The sequence below is a fragment of the Prosopis cineraria genome, unplaced genomic scaffold (assembly GCF_029017545.1).
Source record: "Prosopis cineraria cultivar Desert tree isolate PC_DT_omini unplaced genomic scaffold, ASM2901754v1 PC6, whole genome shotgun sequence".
Taxonomy (NCBI): Eukaryota; Viridiplantae; Streptophyta; class Magnoliopsida; order Fabales; family Fabaceae; genus Prosopis; species Prosopis cineraria.
Genome location: NW_026555337.1, coordinates 14,376,650 through 14,381,278, shown reverse-complemented (window position 1 = coordinate 14,381,278; position 4,629 = coordinate 14,376,650).

Genomic DNA, 4,629 nt, shown 5'->3' with positions numbered 1-4,629 from the left:
TTTTATTTTCTTTTTTTATTCTTAATTATTTTATTTCAATTTAGTTTTTATAATTAAAATGCATAGGACTATAACTTGGTATTGATAGAGTTAATTTTACTCATATATACTTAGTCTCAATATAGTCGACCTCGTGGCCGTTGTTTAGATTAAAAAAATAAATAATTTTTAGATAGTTTAGACATGTTATAGAAGTGATTTATTTGTAGAGATTTTTAAAAAAATCAAAAATATTTTGCATTTAGCTACAATCATAAAAAAACTTTTTACTTAAAAAATAATTTTTAACTTGTTTGGATAAAAAAAATGTAAAGTGTTTTTTTTTGTTAAATTATAATAATAACATGTAAATGCCCTTTTTTAAAAACATGTTTGTATAAAAAAGTTTTTTTAATAAATTTGCAGATACTTCAATAATATTATTTAAAATAAATCATTCCAAACTCCAATCCATCAAAGTAAATGATAAAGTTTTACGAACATTAAAAAATTAAAATGAAAACAAAAAAATCTAGCGACGCATTCGTCTTGGCAACTAATCTTTAATACTGTTTCTTATTTTTTATTTCTTATTTCTTGTATGTATTTAACATCTGCTTATGTGGGATCTCACCATTCATCATGGTCAAGTACATTATTACCATCCCCATCATTAAATGTCGTTATCTATCTTGTAACTCATTTAGATTCTCAAAATTTTGAAGAATATCTAAGTCATCTAAATCCATCCTTCTAACATAGTTATAGAGAGCAAGCTTACCCATATGATAGAAATTTGAGTGACAAACTTAAAATTGGTTATATTTTGAAATATTCTCCGTCTTGCCTTACAAACACCAAACGTTCTTTCAATAACACTTTTCAAACTAAAATGATGAAAATTAATATTTCATCTCTTGATCTAAAGCTAGGAGCCATCCTAAATGTGCAAGATGATACCTTGTATTCTTATATGGTCTTAGAAAACCTTTAAATGATGGATATCCTAAGTCAATGGGATAATATTTATCTATACATAAATGAAAAATATTAAACAATATTACATAAATATTTATAAATCACTTAAATATCTCGAGTTATATGTACTAACCTTCAGGAGGATAAGGGAATCATAAATGTGGTTTATGAAGGGTGTCCATAAAAATCTATGCATCATGAACAAATCCTTCCCAGCCACACAATGCAAATGTAAAGCACATATTAAAATCACATATAGCCATTACATTTGTACTCCTATATCCTTTCCTATTATAAAAAGGTATATGCTTATCTACTGAGACATGTATGCCAATATTAGTGCCATCTATTGCCACTATGTAGTTTTTAAAATAAGGCCAATATCAATATACAGCTGTTAAAACTCTTTTGAAATAGTTGTGAATGGTTTGGCTAGAGTGTTGAAGTCGTTTCATGAACTTGTCTCTATGTGGCTCCTTGACCTATGATATACACAGAACAAAGCAACATTTTCATCCACTCTAATGTATTTGGTAGGTGTTAGTCTATAATTATTGGTTAACTCAACCCCAACAATAGTTGAAACACATGTTTTCTCATTTGAAATTGCTCAAAAAACTTGTTATTATTTCCCTTTGTCAACTCTACTAGCCACCTGTGATAAAAAAAAATTGAAGTAGTTTTTTCTTCTTTTTTTTTTTGCAAACATACTTCAACACATGATTTGTAACTAAAAAGGTAGCTAAATTTGTTGCACTTTGAAGTCTATATTCATAAATATTTTGGACTTCAATTTCCATTGCAGAATCCATTACTTACATATGAATTATCAGTCATCCTAGAAATATAAATGTAGTCAATACAAATTGAACAACATATATAATTTGAAAAATACTATCAAGCGTTCCATAAATCAAATGAATCAAATAAAGTATAAAACATGTGCAATATTATGAATCAACGCATATGAAAAATGTCCTCATGTGTAAGAGTGTTTAGCTAATCAATGGTCATCTCACAATCATTGTCCATAAAGTGACAAAATGCTATCCTCTTTTCTTTGTTAGTTAGAATTCTCACAATAAAAAATATTGATTTATTCATTTTACTAAGTTTGGAACCTCATTTAACATTGATAAACACTCATCATAACTAAAAGGATCATTTGGTTTTGATCCACTAATAGTAGCATTTGACACTTGATCCATTCCATCAAAAATACGATCTAGAGAATTTTGAAGTTTCTTAGCTATTCTAAGTTTTTTCTCTCCTTTGCCTATCCTCTTCCTCTTTTTGTTTGAAGGATTTGAAATTGCATTTGCTTGAGCTTCTTGACTAGCTTCACAACTATCTGCATCATCCTCACTTGCCAGATTTTGTTCATTATGTTCAATACCCTTATCGTGATCATCCTCATTATGAATAGTAGTTCCTTTATATGATGGGGGATTTTGATATGGAATCAAAAGAGCTAGTCTTGTAGCCACTATTTCATCAAAACACTTCTTACAAATATAAGAATTTAGGTCCCCATTCTTCCATTCCAAAATCTTTAGATCCTCCTATAATAAAAATTTAAATTTAAATAAATAAATAAATATTGCAAGTAAAAAAATTATATATTGAACAAAACACAATCATACCTGCTCTTATCAACCTACCATTCTTCAAGAGCTTATATAGTCTATTTTCATGATCCCATTCAATATCAATTTCCTTTCTAACCAACCTTGTAAATGATCCAAAGTCCCTTTTTAAAACATCTCATCTCTTTTTTAATTGTATGCGATCGTAAGCACATCCTGTCTCATAAAATTTGTCAATAAGGTTCTTCCATCCACCTTTATTAAAATGTATATTTAGTCTATTTCCTGCAAGTATCTCTTCAGTGCATATTTTTAAAAATATTTTAGTTTTCTTATCATCCTATTTTGCCTTATCTCTTCCATCTCCTTTGGAACCTCTCATATCTTTTTTGGGTGCCATTCTAATATTTAAAAGAATATAATTGCACATCAATTAAATTTAGTAGGATAAAAATAAAAAAAATGAAAAGATAGATGAAAAAAATTAAACATGTTTACAGTATCAATATATATATAAGTCGGTAGAGAGATATTTGGCAAGATCGAATTAATAGAATATCCTTCAGTTCAAAAGGGGATCAAGGGTTTACCCCTAGCTCAGAAGTATTGATTAAAGGAATTTTCTCACATTCCTGGGCATACTTATTTACGCTACTTTGAATATAAGACTTTGTCATGGCAACACACACACACACACACACACACGTATGTATGCAACACTTTGCAAGGAACCCCACATCCAGATATAGGAAAAAAGAGATAAAATAGATGACCCCACATTCATTAGTCAAGCTCATCTAGACTTTTATGCAATTCAAGCATAACTGGTCAAATTCAAGCTACTCTACAAGCATAGATTCTTTCTCTCTCTTCTGTTTAGCGGTACCAGCCAACTCGTTATAATTTTCAGGGAGATGCTGATGAATATGGAAAACAACACAGGATGCTGTAAGTGTATTTCACATGGAATAATTTTAACAGAGTAAGCAGTAAAATAATAAATCAAACCTTTAATAGAGTTGGGAGATGGGGTTGATCTGATCTAAGCAAAGGAGGAGGTGAATGACGGCCGCTAGAGTTGGAGAAGACACTGAGAAAGAATATCTTAAAGAGAAGGACTGTTTTTGTCTTCTATAATTTTAGCATGAAATGCACAGTACATTTTCTGATTTTCTCTCACATCTACTGCATAGCTCATTTTAGGAAGCTGTTCTGACTAGCTTTTCAAAATAATCAGGTATCTAATTTTTTTAAAATTTTGATTATTTTTAAAATCTTAAACAAATGCCTTAAATATAATATGAAGTGATTATTTTTTTTAAAAAGGTGCTTTTTTAAAACAAAAAAAAGCCAAAACAAACAAGCCCCTTATCTAATGAGATAAAGTTTGCTATTGTTGCATGCTTAATTATGTTAACCTCTTTGTTGATATATGAAAATAAATTGACCAGGTCTAATAAAAAAAATGAAAGGAAAGGTAAGAGAGAGAGAGAGAGAGAGAGAGAGTGTGTGTGTGTGTGGGAGACAAACATGAACGCGATTAAGATAAAAAAAATTTTTGTTCAAAAGTCTCCATTACCAGAAGATGGAAGGGTTAACAAAGTTAAATACATATCAATGACTGATTGATCTAGTGACATTGTCACCTCTCTTGCTTGAAAAAGGTTTGAAATTTAAACTCAATATTGACATGTTTACGTGCGTGTATGGGTGTGTGTCCCCTATTCCTATAAGGAAAAGCTAGGTTAGGGGTAATTTTATTTTTTAAAAGAGAGAGTTACGTACACATAAGCATGATTAATTCTATCAATGTCAAGTCATGATTTTTGTGTGTATTTTAAAATTAGAGAAATTAACATTACAAACAAATCAAACTTAAAAACATAAAATATAATTATATAGACTAAAAACAAAACACGATCAAAATATTGTAACCTCCTATCATATTTTACCTTCCATAAAAGGATAAAACATAGTGGAGTGAGTTAGCATACTCATTGTTGACCAAAAAAGTAAGCATGCTCATCAACATTTCCAATAATTTGCTCACTCATGTCCTTGAAAATACAAAGTTGACAACATACAA